The 18369-nt window shown below is 44.3% G+C and overlaps 1 long non-coding RNA gene across 1 annotated transcript in view; it reads right to left on the minus strand.

Moving 5' to 3' along the window:
• Positions 1-893: 893 nt before the first annotated feature.
• Positions 894-18369, minus strand: part of LOC143818266 (uncharacterized) — a 242963-nt gene continuing 225487 nt past the window's right edge. Inside the window, exons 2-3 of the long non-coding RNA XR_013224427.1 lie at positions 8736-8850; positions 894-991 (exon numbers count right to left, since the gene is read on the minus strand). This is a non-coding gene — a long non-coding RNA (uncharacterized LOC143818266). The remainder of the gene's footprint in view (positions 992-8735; positions 8851-18369) is intronic.

Raw genomic sequence — 18369 nt, forward strand, 5'->3', positions numbered from 1 at the left:
TGTGACAGATTTGTCTATAAAATGATAAAATAGCTGGCTCTAAATCCAAGCCTTGGGTCCATTTTTTTTTTATTTTGCATACAGTGGCTTGTAAAATGAAGTTTAAATAGAATAATCTGCGTTTATTACTGTATGTATAAAACCCGAAAATAAAACCAAACTATTGGAGTACACTTGTATTTACGGTGGCATCCTTGTCAAATGTAGCATAATCAATAAACACGTATGACATTAGGCTAAGGTGTCCTGTCACGAACTGTCATCTTCACTTCAAACATGAGAGACAGCTTCAATATTTAAATCAGATTATTATTCAAGAAGAGGTTAATGCCGCGTTTCTTGTGCACGCAAAACAGTTTTTACTTAATGCATCCAGACAGCATCAGCGATACACTCAGCACAGAAAATATGATCTAATGAATTCCTTTTTACTAGAAGTTCAGCCCCTTCAGGAGCCTTATAACCCCTTCTAACGTAAAACTGCAGTAATAAGGTCCCTGCCCACCACACTCTCACCTAGCACTATGCTAATTCCGCCATGCTCTGCAGGAACATTTTCCCTCCCCTGGACCTTATATGCTCTTTGCTTCTTTGCGTCCTTTAGTTTTATTATTTTTCTATTGCATATTTCAAAGTCTGGCAGCCTAGGGCAATATCTTTTTGACTCTCAATGAGATGTTCTTCTTCTATTACAGAACCAAAAGGGACATTGACGAGCTTTCTTAATTCACAGAGGATTCGGTATGCTGTGCAAGGAACCTCTGGCATTATATTGTTTAAACAAATCTTACCTTCCATCTCTTGACTTGACTCTATAGAGTGCTTTGTACATTGGGGGAGGTAAAAAGTTGACTGTGTTGATTACGGAATCTATCAGATTCACAAAATTCTGTCTGCATCAGATCTTCTTTAACACAATAAAAACAAATATTTTACAAATTAAAAAAGCGACCGCATAGAGATCATTCCTTCCTTGCATTTCTTCATTAACCTAAAAATCCCAAAATTAATGACATAAAATGACAAGATTTGAAACAAGAAAAATGCACAAAACAGATATTTTATACTATATCTGTCAATGTAAGCTCTATTGAATTATAATTTGTGAGAAATTCAAAACTAAATTCATAGAAAGGTAAGAGTGAACATGTATGTGGATATTATCATTGAAAGCATTGACAACATACATTTTTTATGATGTAAGTGAAACTGTCAATTATACATATTTTTTTTCTCATACAGTATATGAAATACTTTCCACATGTATCAGTTTTCTCAATTTTTTTTGGCATAAAAATGTAAATATTAACCTCCTATCCATTAAAGGGGGTGTCCAGGCCTATTTCTTTTTACTATGGGCCTAGAAAACTAACAAACAGGTAGTTGCTAACAAAGGCAACTACCTGCCTGTTTTACGTGGGGCCAGCTTAGAGCAGTCAACAACAGCTCCTTCTGTAAATTGAGCTTCTCCACGTCAATAGAGCAGCTCTTCTTCTGGGGTGGTCTGTTGATGAGGAGTGACTGTCATGCTGACTGACATCTGGCTCCCTGCAGTAAGGCAGTGGGGAGCTGGCTGTCAAAAGCATGACATTGCAGTTGTGAGCAGGTTGCTGGATGCAGTAACGGATAGGAGATAGAGCAAGGGTTAAAATTAACTTTACTATAACAGGGGTATACTCCACGCAGGGAAGAGGTAAGGTATAGACAGGTGAAATTAACACTTTCGTTACACCGACAGAGGTAGTGAGGGCAAAGGGTATAAACAATGTTCAACAGTAGTAAACGTATCCATCCGGTGACTTCAGAGTGAGGAATCTCAGATGCGCACATGGTCAGCACATGATGGAAACGATGCAGGATTGTAGGCATCACTGGTTCGGTTCCTGGCGATGACAGAGAGTCCCCGATGTCTGTTCCGGGGTCCTGAATAACAGGGAAAATAGTAGTCCTGTGCACGGCTGGGGCTGGACACAGGCCGACAGTAGTAAGCAGGTGAGTAAGGGTAAAGTTCTGGATAAGTCACCCGGTTTCTTTTAGGCGGTGCGCGCATTATAAGGTGGCCCGAAACATGTAGTTACTTGAGTACAAGGGGCAAACAGGCGGAAAATGGTTCTCCGGTCACAGTCTTTGTAAGGAGCAGCCAGGACAATGTAGTGTGAGCCTTCGCGATCACGGTGCTCGGAGGACGGTGCACCTAAATTCCTCTGCTGCACTCTGCGTCTTTCCACCAATTCTGCCTGCTGTTTCGCATGCTCTGCCCTTTTTATCCTCACTCCATCTCCTGGTGTCGTACAAAGGTCAGTCCGGGTCTCTAAGCTTTCCTCCAGACAACAAAGGTGACAGTCCCGACAGTTCCAGCCCCAGTGTGAAAAAGGTACCCCCCATCCGGGCTCTCTTCTTAAACTTCTGGTAGTTTGCGTTGACAGCCTGCTTGGCCTTGGATGACTTGTTGCCTAATAAATTGGTCCTGATTATATCTATTAGGGGGTATCTAAGCTGTGGCTCGCTTGGAGCGCCTTAAGTCAGAAGGGGTAGTTGAATCAAGTTGAGTAGTCGAGTCAGGATGTATAGATGAGGGTGGAGACGAGCCCATTTCCCCATCAACTATCAATTTGGGAGCCTCTGAAGCCTCAGGAATGTGTTCCTCTGTCAAATCTTCAGATGACTCTTCATCTTCTAAATCAGCAACAGATGAACTGGGAATTTCAGGAGCACTGTTCTCTTCTTCAATTTGGTCCGGATCTCTTGACATACAAGGGCATATCATATTTTGATGGATTACTCGAGTGGGGGCATCTTTTTCTCCTTCAGGTTGAATCACATAGACAGGCCCTTCCAAGCTGATCCTTCACTTTACTCGATACAGGGTCTTTTCCTACCGTCATTCCAGTTTGTACTTTGGATGCTTGTCTCAAACCAATACTTGGTCTCCGGCCTGGAGAGCTATCAGAAGAGCTGTCTCTGGATGTTCGAGTTCTTGGAACCTGATATGCATCAAGCGATGCAGTGTCTGCAGCTGATAACGATGTTGAAACACCCTCCTTAAGGCCCCGTCTCACTAAGCGATTTACCAACGATCACGACCAGCGATATAACCTGGCCGTGATCGTTGGTAAGTCGCTGTGTGGTCGCTGGGGAGCTGTCACACAGACCGCTCTCCCCAGCGACCAACGATCAGGGGAACGACTTCGGCATCGTTGAAACTGTCTTCAACGATGCCGAAGTCCCCCTGCAGCACCCGGGTAACCAGGGTAAACATCGGGTTACTAAGCGCAGGGCCGCGCTTAGTAACCCGATGTTTACCCTGGTTACCAAAAAAAACAAACACTACATACTCGCCTTTCGGTGTCCAGGTCCCTTGCCGTCTGCTTCCTGCTCTGACTGAGCCGCCGTACTGTGAGAGCAGAGCGCAGCGGTGACGTCACTGCTGCGCTCTCACTTCTCACTGTACGGCCGGGAGTCAGTGAGAGCAGGAAGCAGACGGCAAGGGACACCGAAAGGCGAGTATGTACTGTTTGTTTTTTTTGGTAACCAGGGTAAACATCGGGTTACTAAGCGCGGCCCTGCGCTTAGTAACCCGATGTTTACCCTGGTTACCAGTGAAGACATCGCTGGATCGGTGTCACACACACCGATTCAGCGATGTCAGCGGGGCCTCAACGACCAAAAAAAGGTCCAGGCCATTCTGACACGACCAGCGATCTCGCAGCAGGGGCCTGATCGCTGGTACGTGTCACACATAGCGAGATCGCTATGGAGGTCGCTGTTGCGTCACAAAACTTGTGACTCAGCAGCGATCTCGCTAGCGATCTCGCTATGTGAGACGGGGCCTTTAGAGGAGTGTGCGGACTCTATTGTTTTAGGAACACTTCTGGAGACTCATTCATGAGAAGACTTCCGAATTCCTTTAATATGTTCACCCCTAGAGTGACAGCATGTCTGTTACCGACATCTCTGGCAGTTGGCACCACTCCCTTGTAGCCCAGATCTTTACCACAGACAGCGATTTGCATCCATACCACCCATGCGACTGGGATGGGTACATGTTTGGCAGCTGTCAACTTTATTACCGGGCCCCACTTGGGCCGCATGGCTTCAGGAAAATGATGACGGAAGTACGCTTCAGGCATCGTGGTCACCAGTGAGCTAGTGTCAGCCAGACATCGGATGGCCCGTTCAGATGAGAGGGCACTTGGAAACTAGACTTGTGGGACTTCCCGACTCTCTTTCTTGACTGTTCAGGCTCTGTGCAGCATCCCCCATCCTCGGAGCCCACTAGTTTAATGAATGGCGCTGCCGAGGTCGGCTTCATTATTTACAGCCCGGTGCTATATGTCCCAGTTCACCACAGTTGTAGCATGTAGGAGGCTCTGCTCTTGGAGACATCCTAACTTCACGACGAGGTTCAAAGACAGTTCTACCCCCGGGCAGGTTGGATGCGGCTACTTTATTCTGGGAATCTGCCAGTTCCTCTCATATCTCCTGAATTTCCTTCTGCAATTCTTCCACCCATCTTGGTTTGCTGGCCATTATCATGGATACCTCCCCACTCTGAACCTTCCCCGCCGGGACTGTCAACCCCTGCTCTTGCTCGAGCGTGCACGCTTCACTATCCACTTCAGTCAAGGTCATACGTGGATTCACACATAAGCGCTCATGCAAGGTGTGCTTCAGCAGTATATCTCGCAAGCCTGTCACCAACTGATCCCGCAGCACTATGTTTATAGACCCTATACCCCTGTCTTCTTTCCTAGTAATGGCAGTGTGGATTTCTTTCAGCGCATTCATTCACTGGGTTACTGTCTCCTTTTCCTTTTGCACCCAGCAAAATAAATGTGTGTGTAACTCCCCTACGTCCGTGGGATCCCCATGTGTCTCCTCCAATATCAGTAGCACCTTATCAAGAGTATCCTGTTCTCAGGGGGTCGTAGCATGGCAGAATCCCTTGCCTCTCAATCTAAAGCCATCATGGCAACCTCCACCTTTAATGCAGGCATCATGGGGTGCATCCTCATCATTCCTCGGATCCACTCAGTCCAGCTCCATAGCATGGCGTTATTTCCAGTAAACTTCGGTAGGTTACTTAACACGGCTCCTAGAGATATGCTGGACCTTGGCCCCCCCTACCATTTGGTCTGCCGCCTCTGGGCAATTGGACTGCATCCTGCCGACTATGCCAAGTGTGAGCCGGTTGTGGGATGCAGTAACGGATAGGAGACAGAGCAAGGGTTAAAACTAACTTTACTATAACAGGGGTATACTCCATGCAGGGAGGAGATAAGGTATAAACAGCTGATATTAACACTTTCCTTACACCGACTGAGGTAGTGAGGGCAAAAGGTGTAAACAATGTCCAACAGTAGGCAGGATTGTAGGCGTCCCTGGTTTGGTTCCTGGAGATGACGGAGAGTCCCCGATGTCTTTCCTGGGGTCCTGAGTAGCAGAGAAAAGAGCAGTCCTGTGCACTGTCGGAGCTGGACAAAGGCTGGCAGTAGTAAGCGGGTGAATAAGGGTAAAGTTCTGGATAAGTCACCCGGTTTCTTTAAGGCGGTACGCATGCATTATAAGGTGGCCAGAGACGTGTAGTTACTTAAGCACAAGGGGCCAAAGGGTGGAAAATGGTTCTCTGGTCACAGTCTTTGTAGGGAGCAGCCGGGACAATGTAGTGCGAGCCTTCGCTGTCACGGTGCTCAGAGGACAGAGTACCTAAATTCCTCTGCTGCACGCTGCATCTTCCCGCCAAGTCTGCCTGCCATTTCACACACTCTGCCCTTTTTATCCTCACTCCTCCCCCTACTGTCAAGTGCAAAGGTCGATCCGGGTCTCTAAGCTTTCCTCCAGACACAGTCACCCCCCATCAACAGAGAAGTGCAGAAGCAAAGCTGCTGCTCTGCCGAGTTGACATCAGCATAAGCCACTGAATCACCAGGCACATCAGGCAGATATTTAGCAACTATCTTAGGAGTGTAGTAAAATTTATAGTACTGGATAACCCCTTTTAAACATTGTAACACAGACAGCACACTAGACCATGATCCAAATTATTATGCAAATTGAATTTTTCTCGGATTTTCCTAAATGGTCGGTGCAAATGACAGTCAGTCTAATAAACGTCATCACCCATTAGAGTATACATCGAATTTTATTGAAGAAACCTCCCAATGATAACAGTATAATCTCCAAAATGAATAAAAACTCAAAATGCACTGTTCCAAATTATTAGGCACAGTAGAATTTCTAAACATTTGATATGTTTTAAAGAACTGAAAATGCTCATTTGTGGAATTTGCAGCATTAGGAGGTCACATTCACTGAACAAAAAAGCTATTTAACTCCAAAACATCCTAACAGGCCAAGTTACATGTTAACATAGAAACCCTTCTTTGATATCACCTTCACAATTCTTGCATTCATCGAACTTGTGAGTTTTTGGAGTTTCTGCTTGTATTTCTTTGCATGTAGTCAGAATAGCCTCCCATAGCTACTGTTTTGATGTGAACTGCCTTCCACCCTCATAGATCTTTTGCTTGATCATACTCCAAAGGTTCTCTATAGGGTTGAGGTCAGGGGAAGATGGTGGCCACACCATGAGTTTATCTCCTTTTATGCCCATAGCAGCCAATGACTCAGAGGTATTCTTTGCAGCATGAGATGGTGCATTGTCATGCATGAAGATGATTTTGCTCCTGAAGGCACGTTTCTGCTTTTTATACCATGGAAGAAAGTTGTCAGTCAGAGACTCTATTTACTTTGCTGAGGTCATTTTCACACCTTCAGAAACCTTAAAGGGCCCTACCAGCTGTTTCCCCATGATTCTGGCCAACACATGACTCCTCTACCTCCTTGCTGACATCGCAGCCTTGTTGGGACATGGTGGCCATCCACTAACCATCCACTACTCCATCCATCTGGACCATCCAGGGTTGGTCGACACACATCAGTAAACAAGACCAATGCAACCATTTCTGCTTGTGAACAATGTTTAGGGGTGGCCTAATAGTAGATTTATGAACCACAGCAAGCCTTTGAAGGATCCTACACCTTGAGGTTCGAGGGACTCCAGAGGCACCAGCAGCTTCAAATAACTGTTTGCTGCATTGTAATGGTATTTTGGCAGCTGCTCTCTTAATTCAATGAATTTGTCTTGCAGAAACTTTCCTCATTATGCCTTTATCTGCATGAACTCTGTCTGTGGTCTGTTTCAGTCACAAATCTCTTTACAGTATGATGATCACTCTTAAGTTTTTCGTGAAATATCTAATGTTTTCATACCTTGTCCAAGACATTGCTCTATTTAACGCTTTTCAGCAGCAGAGAGATCTTTTTATTTCCAATATTGCTTGAAACCTGGGACCTGCTTAATAATGTGGAACATCATTTTTAAGTAGTTTTCCTTTAATGAGAATCACCTGTAAAACTAATTATCACATGTGTTTAAGATTGATTTCAGTGATCCATTGAGCCCTGAGACACAATACCATCCACGAGTTTATTTGAAGAACAAACCAATTAAATCTTTATGACGCTTAAATCCAATTGCATAATAATTTGGAACACAGTGTAGAGCTGTGTGTTATCCATTTTTTCATGGAGCCACTGACTTGCTTTTGCAAGATTCATTTCACAAGAAGAACACATGATAAGGTTCCTTTGGTTTGTACAGGATCTATGTTCAATCTGTATAAATAATGGATATCACATGTACCAAAAAAAACGAAATGTTAAGCCGGCCTCAATGTGACTATTCAATGTCAGGCACTAGAATCTCAGTAGTGATGAAATTACCATAACTTTTTTCTGAGGAAGCAGTTTAAAAAATTTGCTTAACTGCATTTTCTTTATCAAGGGCATCAATATATTTGTGTAGAGAACAAAATATCACCCTCAGGAATGCACATACTAAAAATGGTTTCACTGGGTAGCAAAAGAAAAACAACTCATATTTTGTGGTATTAGTAATAACTTTTTACCTGTGTTTTTTTAGTGCATAAATTGCTCTCCTCAGACAATATTTTTAAGTCTATAGTGCAATGTAAAATGTATTATAAATAATGCATTTTGTATGTGATGTTTTTGGGTAAGTGGCTTTTCTTTTGCAGCTCTGTATATTCTGGGTATACCATTTTTTCTGGCATTTTCACCACAAGTTTCTCTGTAGAATTTGAAAAATGCCAGAACAAAATGCAGGTTACAAATGCAATTATTTTCATAAGTGCTGAAAAAAGTTGACTAAAAGAGTGTGAAAGGTGGCCTTAAAGGATCAAGCTGGAGTTTTTTTTCAGCCCCTACATTGGCTATCAGTAAGGATCTTATGCATGCTCTAATGCATGCTCAATGTATGCAGTACATTTGTTAAGGAGTGGAAGAGCTGTCAACAGCACCCCTTATGAAGACCTTTGTACTAATGCAATGCATTTACCTGTTTCTTTATGTGATTTTTATCTACTTTGTGGCCTACAGCAGTTAATTAGCCTGTGGATAGGGTTAACTACTGGGCCAGTCGATGATGGGATGAGGTAAGTGAGCATAGGAGCTGAGTTTCTGTTTGTTAGGGAGTTGGAGAGAAAATACTGAAGAAGAAGGAGGTTTGTTGTTGATGATAAAGGCCACAATAGTAATTAAAAGAATTCATGTTCAAGAGTAACCTGTCACTCTTGCCGGTGGTACACTTGGTTCGTAAACCCACTGTGCCATGATGCTGGGCTTACCTAGGAGGAGAATAGATAAGTAACTACCTGGTGTTCACTGGAGACCCTGAAGTGGAGTCAGGCTTGACCTGCAGGTAGCAGTCAGGTACCACTCCAAGGCAGTCCCAAGTACCGCAGCTATCGATCTCAGGGGTCGGGTTTCCTGGATGAGAACAAGAGCATGGAATTACAGACGGTGAGGATTCAGAGACTGACAGACAGTATGGACAATGTGGACTTTGGGCATAGGCTCTTTTTTTAGACACAAATGTCTCGGAAAATGATTCAGATACCGCCAACCCAGATATAGGGTTCATGTACTCCTGCAGCGGCTTCAGGGTATCTTATAAACTACACAATTCTACAGGGCTACAGGGACAGTACTGGACAGGGAACTAACTAATTTAGACTAAGGACAAGGGACCTGGCAACATACAGGTGCACACACTAAATACCACTAAATAACTATAGGTTTGCTCAGTCACCTCCCTATTGGTGAGGGTGCCTTATATACAAGTTGCCTCCAAGCTATTGGCTGGGGGTATCTTTGCAAGTGTGGGCGCTACCTATTTAAGAGCAGGGGAGCACGAGCACACTAGTTGCTCCAATGGAAGTCGTAGCAGCCTATATAGGGTTGGGGAAGAGGAGCGCAAAGACGATGCTGCCACCGGAGCAGTGAATGTGTCAGCATCCCAACATGGAAGAATCATGGAAAAAGTATTGCACCTGCTATCAATTGTAGCAGTTCTATTTGACAAATTCCAGTAAAAATGTTTTTTACATTTGATTCTGCTCCCCCCGATTTGCTACATAAAGTGATAGATTATTTAGTCTACAAATACAACTGTTTACCTTTGTTTCTATCTAGATAGATGAATATGCTTGAATATTGTTGAATGCATATAAGATTTTCCACCTTAAGTTTACTGTTGACAAACTTTTACTTCCTAATATATAAGTAACACATATTTCCTCCCTGTTTATTAGTGCATACCTTCCTAGCAGACTGCACAGTGCTCCTGTTCTGAAAGTGTCTGCTGATGGAGGTGAATGTGACAAAACCTGTCCAACAGTCTGCTCCAATTGAAAAACAGCTATTATGTTTGCAGAATTTTACAATTCTTGGAGGCTGATGGTATATGGAAGCACATAGTAAACACATTGGAAAATCCTTTTAAAACTAATGATAAGTGGTGAAATTAGCCATAATATCTCAGTAAATTGCTCCTTTAATTTTCAGACAGCATTTGTTGCAAAATATAAAAAATCTAACCAGTTTTTTATGGGCAAATGTGTCAATTGAATAGTTCTCTCGTACTTACATTTCACATTATTAATATCCATTATGCTTTTTAAAATGACAAATATTAAATGCAAACAGTATACATCGATTGTTATGGTTTATTATACTTGCTGGCATCAAAAATGATATTCTTTAGATCTGAAGGTCAATTCCCATTACAAAACTGTTGGGCATACACTGAATCACTCAGGAGTTAAAAGTCTGCAGTACTGTATAGAAAATTTGCAGAATAGAGTGACGTACAGCCATGCCAAAACCTGAAAACAAATAGCTATGTCAACACAAACATCTGCTTGCTCGTTCCCGTTAAATAGAGCCCAAATTAATTCTGCCTGCCGTCTGCCGATCTGTCAAGAATTCTTTCCACGGAGTGTCACGGTGGGTGGAAATTACTCTCACATACAGCTACAGGGAGTGCATGGATTTTTCATCACTCTTAAGGTGCTTAATTTTATAAAGATTTTTTTTAGGTAGTTACTTGACAGCCACAGCAACATCTATTGGCGTGAGGGAAAAATCAAGCGTGTAGCAAATTCTCATATCCTTTCTTAAATCTGAGTAATGTAAGACACATGAATGATTACAAAATATTGTATTTATGAATTAAAAACATCAGTAAAGAAGGTGAGAAATCTGGTATTCTCTAAGGCGATAACACATGGGTGCACATGGGTATCAATGTACTAAACGCTCTACCTGTCTAATGATGAACTGAAAAAATGTGTGCTACACACTTAAAGAGGTCCTACACTTTTTATATACAATCTTGCCCAACAGTGAAAAATAAAATAAAAAATGCTCCTAATGTAACATATTATGTTGTTTTGCTTGAAAATGTCTGCTCACATTTCCTTATGCAGGTCTATTCCAGCCCCTCTCTGCTGTTAAAGCCTTATGTTATCTCATGGAACACTGTGTATGGCTCTCATTGATTGGCAGCTGGAGGGCCAGAGCTTCAGTAGCTCAGTAGTGGGATTGCCCTGAACCTGCTGTCTTCTCTACTGGATGGCACGGCAGAGTCTTCTCTCAGTTGTCTGGTACAGCACTGAGAGAACAGTATATGTGTCTGTTATGGCTCTTTGGTATTTGGTACCTTAGCTCTCCTTGTACCAGATATATACGTGACAGCTTAGAGGTCTCATTGAAGGAGCTCTATACACTAAGGAGCAAATTCCAAACAGCCATAGAAGACACAAATACTGTCCTCTCGGTGCTGCACCAGACAGCTGAGAAGAGAACAGGCTTGGAAAGATTCCCCTACCGAGCTATAAATGCGCCACCCCTCCAGCTGTCACTCAGATAGAGATAAACACAGCAGTCCAGTAGACGATGTATAACTTTACCTTAGTAACAGGAGCTGTATTAGACCTGCATTAGGGCAATGCCAGCAGCATAATGAGCAGATATTTTTATTTAAAATAACGTAAAGAGAAGTTTTCATCTGATTTATGTTGCTTAACCCAGGGTAGTATGAATCAGAGCATTGTCGAACGATTGCAACCAGGTAATCCAAACTCTAAAATGCTCCAGCGTTTCAGAAAAAATATTGTTTGAAAATCTGACCCAGGACTAGAGTTGAGCGACTTTTACTTTTTTCGGATCGAGTCGGGTTTTCGCGAAACCCAACTTTGTCAAAAGTCGGGTTGGGTGAAATCGGCCGATTATTACGAAAAGTCGGGGGCCGACTGAAACACGAAACCCAATGCAAGTCAATGGGGAATCAAAGTCGGCAGTGAGTGGAGGACAGGAAAACACCTACAGTGCCCATTTTAATGCCCAAAACATCAATTCTTATTACTGAAGCTTGTCAATCTTAATTTACTTTATAATAATAGTTAGGCATTGAAAACGGGGGGTCATTTGGCTAAAGTTGTGGGGGGGTAGGGCTGGCTCAAGATTTTTGTGGGCCCAGGAAACGCGGAATACGTCACGGCGGTGGAGCAGGAAGAGGTAAGTATTTCAACTTTGCAAGTGCTCTGATCCTGAGCAAGCAGTGGGGGCCACTTGTTGGCATTGGCACTGGCACAGGGCCCCTCATAGTACAGCGGTGTGTTTGACGGCGGGTGGCGCCTCCCACTGGCAGAGACACTTTTGCGTACTATGAGGGGCCCAGTGCCAGTGACGTCGCCAATAGTGTTGAGCGATACCATCCTATACTTGAAAGTATCGGTATCGGATAGTATCGGCCGATACCCGAAAAGTATCGGATATCGCCGATACCGATACCCGATACCAATACAAGTCAATGGGACACCAAGTATCGGAAGGTATCCTGATGGTTCCCAGGGTCTGAAGGAGAGGAAACTCCCCTTCAGGCCCTGGGATCCATATTAATGTGTAAAATAAAGAATAAAAATAAAAAATATTGATATACTCACCCTCTGACGCGCCCTGGTTGTAACCGCCAGCCTCCGGTCATAAGAATGAGCACTTGAAAGTCCTTAGATGACGTCGCGGCCTGTGATTGGTCGCGGAGCGGTCACGTGACCGCTCCGCGACCAATCACAGGCTGCGACGTCATCTAAGGACTTTCAAGCGCTCATTCTTATGAGCGGAAGCTGCCGGTTACTTCGGTAAGGTACAGGCTGCGCCGGAGAGGTGAGTATATCAATATTTTTTATTTTTATTCTTGATTTTACACATTAATATCGATCCCGATACCGATTCCCGATATCACAAAAGTATCGGATCTCGGTATCGGAATTCCGATACAGCAAATATCGGCCGATACCCGATACTTGCGGTATTGGAATGCTCAACACTAGTCGCCAATGAGTATGCCCCCCCACCTGATGAAGGAACCTGCACTTTCATCTGCACCTTCCTCTTTGTCCCCCTGTAAGGTGGTATAGTATGCGGGAAGGGGAATCTGACTTTCAGCAGGATCAGATTCTGGCTGTGTAAAGTGCAAGGGGAATGTAGTGGTCTGGGTCAATGTACCAGCAGACTCACCTAGCAGTGGCTGGGCAATAGGCAGGATGAGGAGGAAACACAGATATAGGCCCAAATAATAAAGTGGGCTAAATGCAGTTCAAAATTGGTAACAGGACTAACCAGGCGGCATTGCTTGGTTCAGTGGAGGACAATTGTAAGGAGTGGCTGACACAGTGAGTAGGCCCAAATAAGTAAGTGGGCTAAATGCAGTGCAAAACTGGTAACAGGAATAACCAGGCGGCATTGCTTGGTTCAGCAGAGGACAATTGTAAGGAGTGGCTGACACAGTGAGTAGGCCCAAATAAGTAAGTAGACTTAATGCAGTTCAAAATTGGCAACAGGAATAACCAGGCGACATTGCTTGGTTCAGTGGAGGACAATTGTAAGGAGTGGCTGACACAGTGAGTATGCCCAAATAAGTAAGTAGGCTAAATGCAGTTCAAAATTGGTAACAGGAATAACCAGGCGGCATTGCTTTGTTCAGCGGAGGACAATTGTAAGTAGTGGCTGACACAGTGAGTAGGCCCAAATAAGTATGTGGGCTAAATGCAGTTCAAAATTGGTAACAGGAATAACCAGGTGGCATTGCTTGGTTCAGCAGAGGGCAATTGTAAGGAGTGGCTGACACAGTGAGCAGGCCCAAATAAGTAAGTAGGCTAAATGCAGTTCAAAATTGATAAAAGGAATAACCAGGCGGTATTGCTTGGTTCAGCAGAGGACAATTGTAAGGAGTGGCTGACAAAGTGAGTAGGCCCAAACAAGTAAGTGGGCTAAATGCAGTTCAAAATTGGTAACAGGAATAACCAGGTTTTATTGCTTGGTTCAGCGGAGGACAATTGTAAGGAGTGGCTGACACAGTGAGTAGGCCCAAATAAGTAAGTGGGCTAAATGCAGTTCAAAAATGGTGACAGGAATAACCAGGCGGCATTGCTTGGTTCAGCGGAGGACAATTGTAAGGAGTGGCTGACACAGTGTGTAGGCCCAAATAAGTAAGTGGGCTAAATGCAGTTCAAAAATGGTGACAGGAATAACCAGGCGGCATTGCTTGGTTCAGCGGAGGACAATTGTAAGGAGTGGCTGACACAGTGAGTAGGCCCAAATAAGTAAGTGGGCTACATGCAGTTCAAAATTGGTAACAGGAATAACCAGGCGGCATTGCTTTGTTCAGCAGAGGACAATTGTAAGTAGTGGCTGACACAGTGAGTAGGCCCAAATAAGTATGTGGGCTAAATGCAGTTCAAAATTGGTAACAGCAATAACCAGGCGGCATTGCTGGGTTCAGCGGAGGACAATTGTAAGGAGTGGCTGACAAAGTGAGTAGGCCCAAATAAGTAAGTAGGCTAAATGTAGTTCAAAATTGGTAACAGTAATAACCAGGCGGCATTGCTTGGTTCAGCGGCGGACAATTGTAAGAAGTGGCTGACAGTGAGTAGGCCCAAATAAGTATGTGGGCTAAATGCAGTTCAAAATTGGTAACAGGAATAACCAGGCGACATTGCTTGGTTCAGCGGAGGGCAATTGTAAGGAGTGGCTGACACAGTGAGCAGGCCCAAATAAGTAAGTAGGCTAAATGCAGTTCAAAATTGGTAACAGCAATTACCAGACGGCATTGCTTGGTTCAGCGGAGGACAATTGTAAGGAGTGGCTGACAAAGTGAGTAGGCCCAAATAAGTAAGTGGGCTAAATGTATTTCAAAATTGGTAACAGGAATAACCAGGCGGCATTGCTTGGTTCAGCGGAGGACAATTGTGAGGAGTGGCTGACAAAGTGAGTAGGCCAAAATAAGTAAGTAGGCTAAATGCAGTTCAAAATTGGTAACAGGAATAACCAGGCAGCATTGCTTGGTTCAGCGGAAGACAATTGTAAGGAGTGGCTGACACAGTGAGTAGGCCCAAATAAGTAAGTAGGCTAAATGCAGTTCAAAATTGGTAACAGGAATAACCAGGCGGCATTGCTTGGTTCAGCGGAGGACAATTGTAAGGAGTGGCTGACACAGTGAGTAGGCCCAAATAAGTATGTGGGCTAAATGCAGTTCAAAATTGGTAACAGGAATAACCAGGTGGCATTGCTTGGTTCAGCAGAGGGCAATTGTAAGGAGAGGCTGACACAGTGAACAGGCCCAAATTAGTAAGTAGGCTAAATGCAGTTCAAAATTGGTAACAGCAATAACCAGGCGGCATTGCTTGGTTCAGTGGAGGACAATTGTAAGGAGTGGCTGACACAGTGAGCAGGCCCAAATAAGTAAGTAGGCTAAATGCAGTTCAAAATTGATAAAAGGAATAACCAGGCGGCATTGCTTGGTTCAGCGGACGACAATTGTAAGGAGTGGCTGACACAGTGTGTAGGCCCAAATAAGTAAGTGGGCTAAATGCAGTTCAAAAGTGGTGACAGGAATAACCAGGCGGCATTGCTTGGTTCAGCGGAGGACAATTGTAAGGAGTGGCTGACACAGTGAGTAGGCCCAAATAAGTAAGTGGGCTACATGCAGTTCAAAATTGGTAACAGGAATAACCAGGCTTTATTGCTTGGTTCAGCGGAGGACAATTGTAAGGAGTGGCTGACACAGTGAGTAGGCCCAAATAAGTAAGTAGGCTAAATGCAGTTCAAAATTGGTAACAGGAATAACTAGGCGGAATTGCTTTGTTCAGCGGAGGACAATTGTAAGGAGTGGCTGACACAGTGTGTAGGCCCAAATAAGTAAGTGGGCTAAATGCAGTTCAAAAGTGGTGACAGGAATAACCAGGCGGCATTGCTTGGTTCAGCGGAGGACAATTGTAAGGAGTGGCTGACACAGTGAGTAGGCCCAAATAAGTAAGTGGGCTACATGCAGTTCAAAATTGGTAACAGGAATAACCAGGCGGCATTGCATGGTTCAGTGGAGGACAATTGTACGGAGTGCCTGACACAGTGAGTAGGCCCAAATATGTAAGTGGTCTAAATGCAGTTCAAAATTGGTAACAGGAATAACCAAGCGGCATTGCTTGGTTCAGCGGAGGACAATTGTAAGAAGTGGCTGAAACAGTGAGTAGGCCCAAGTAAGCAAGTAGGCTAAAAGCAGTTCGAAATTAGTAAAATGAATAACCAGGCGGCATTGCTTGGTTCAGCGGAGGACAATTGTAAGGAGTGGCAGACACAGTTAGTAGGCTCAAATAAGCAAGTAGGCTAAAAGCAGTTCAAAATTGGTAACAGGACTAAACTGGTGGCTTTGCTTTGTTCAGCGGAGGACAATTGTAAGGAGTGGCTGACAGTGAGTAGGCCCAAATAAGTAAGTGGGCTAAATGCCGTTCAAAATTGGTAACAGGAATAACCAGGCGGCATTGCTTTGTTCAGCAGAGGACAATTGTAAGGAGTGGCTGACAAAGTGAGTAGGCCCAAACAAGTAAGTGGGCTAAATGCAGTTCAAAATTGGTAACAGGAATAACCAGGTGGCATTGCTTGGTTCAGCGGAGGACAATTGTAAGGCGTGGCTGACACAGTGAGTAGTCCCAAATAAGCAAGTAGGCTAAAAGCAGTTCAAAATTGGTAACAGGTATAACCAGGCGGCATTGCTTGGTTCAGCGGAGGACAATTATAAGGAGTGACAGACATAGTTAGTAGGCCCAAATAAGCAAGTAGGCTAAAAGCAGTTCAAAATTGGTAACAGGAATAAACTGGCGGCTTTGCTTTGTTCAGCGGAGGACAATTGTAAGGATTGGCTGACACAGTAAGTAGGCCCAAATAAGTAAGTGGGCTAAATGCAGTTCAAAATTGGTAACAGGAATAACCAGGCGGCATTGCTTGGTTAAGCGGAGGACAATTGTAAGGATTGGCTTACACAGTGAGTAGGCCCAAATAAGTAAGTGGGCTAAATGCAGTTCAAAATTGGTAACAGGAATAACCAGGCGGCATTGCTTGGTTCAGCGGAGGACAATTATAAAGAGTGGCAGACACAGTTAGTAGGCCCAAATAAGCAAGTAGGCTTAAAGCAGTTCAAAATTGGTAACAGAACTAAACTGGCGGCTTTGCTTTGTTCAGTGGAGGACAATTGTACGGAGTGGCTGACACAGTGAGTAGGCCCAAATAAGTAAGTGGGCTAAATGCAGTTCAAAATTGGTAACAGGAATAACCAGGTGGCATTGCTTTGTTAAGCAGAGGACAATTGTAAGAAGTGGCTGACACAGTGAGTAGGCCCAAAATTAGTAAGGGGGCTAAATGCAGTTCAAAATTGGTAACAGGACTAAACTGGCGGCGTTGCTTTGTTCAGCCGAGGACAATTGTGAGGAGTGGCTGACACAGTGAGTAGGCCCTAATAATAAAGTAGGCTAAATGTCTGCCAAAACTTTTTTCAGAAATAACCAAGTGTCATAGCTAGGTACAGGGGTGGGCTCCTCTGCTGAATAGCAGACAGCGGTAGTAGGCGCAACGTATTAACTGATCTAAATGGAAGCCAGGGCCCCTGTATATTTTAACTATCATCTATCATTCCAACAAATTTGTATTGGCAGTGCCATTGAAGGATTTAACAGCACAGACTACACAGTGGTGGAGCAGGGAGAGGTAAGTATTGCAAGTGGTAGAGCACTGTTTGAGATGGGGGGAACACTCTCTCGTGGGCTGCGGTACTGGAACAGGGCCCCTCATATTATGACGGTGTGTCTGACGTTGGTTGTGCACCACCACCGTCAGAGACACTTCATTGTACTATGAGGGACCCTGTGCCAGTGCCGTCGCCCAAGAGTGGGCACACCCACCTGTCCAGGCAAACGGCACTCGCACGGGTGCTTGCGCCAGGTGGTGACCACGGCCCTGTGGGGGAGAGTCAGCCCATTTAGGGAGGCATATAAATGGCCTATGGTGGACATTCAGCAGCTGCAAATGGAGGAATTGGAGAAGTCAGTAAGAGGAGGCCAAAAGCAAGACATTTTTCAGGCAAGCTACGTGTCAGCAGGGGAAGGTGGGGCCAAATAATTTGAAATCCATGATTGGTTCATTTTAATGAAGGTTAGATCATCAACATTTAGGGTAGCCAGACGTGTCCTTTTTTCGGTCAGTATTGAACCAGCAGCACTGAAGACTCTTTCTGATAGCACGCTAGCAGCAGGGCATGCGAGCTCCTGTAATACATATTCTGCCAATTCAGGCCAGGTGTCTATTTTAGATGACCAGTAATCAAAGGGGAATGACCTGTGAGCAAGAACATTGATAAGTGCGGAAAAGTAGTTCGTAACCATACTGGACAAATGCTGTCTCCTGTCACTTTTAATCGATGCAGCAGTACCTGTTGTGTCAGCGGTCGTTGCGAAATCACTCCACAACCTGGTCATAAAACCCCTTTGTCCAACATCACTTCGGATTTGTGCACCTCTAACACCTCTGCCATGTTGCCCACTATGGCTCGTGTGAGAACCATCACCGCCGCTGTTTGCTTGGAATGCCTGAACCAAACGGTCTGCAAGAGTTGCTTGT

The sequence above is a fragment of the Ranitomeya variabilis genome, chromosome 3 (assembly GCF_051348905.1).
Source record: "Ranitomeya variabilis isolate aRanVar5 chromosome 3, aRanVar5.hap1, whole genome shotgun sequence".
Lineage (NCBI taxonomy): Eukaryota > Metazoa > Chordata > Amphibia > Anura > Dendrobatidae > Ranitomeya > Ranitomeya variabilis.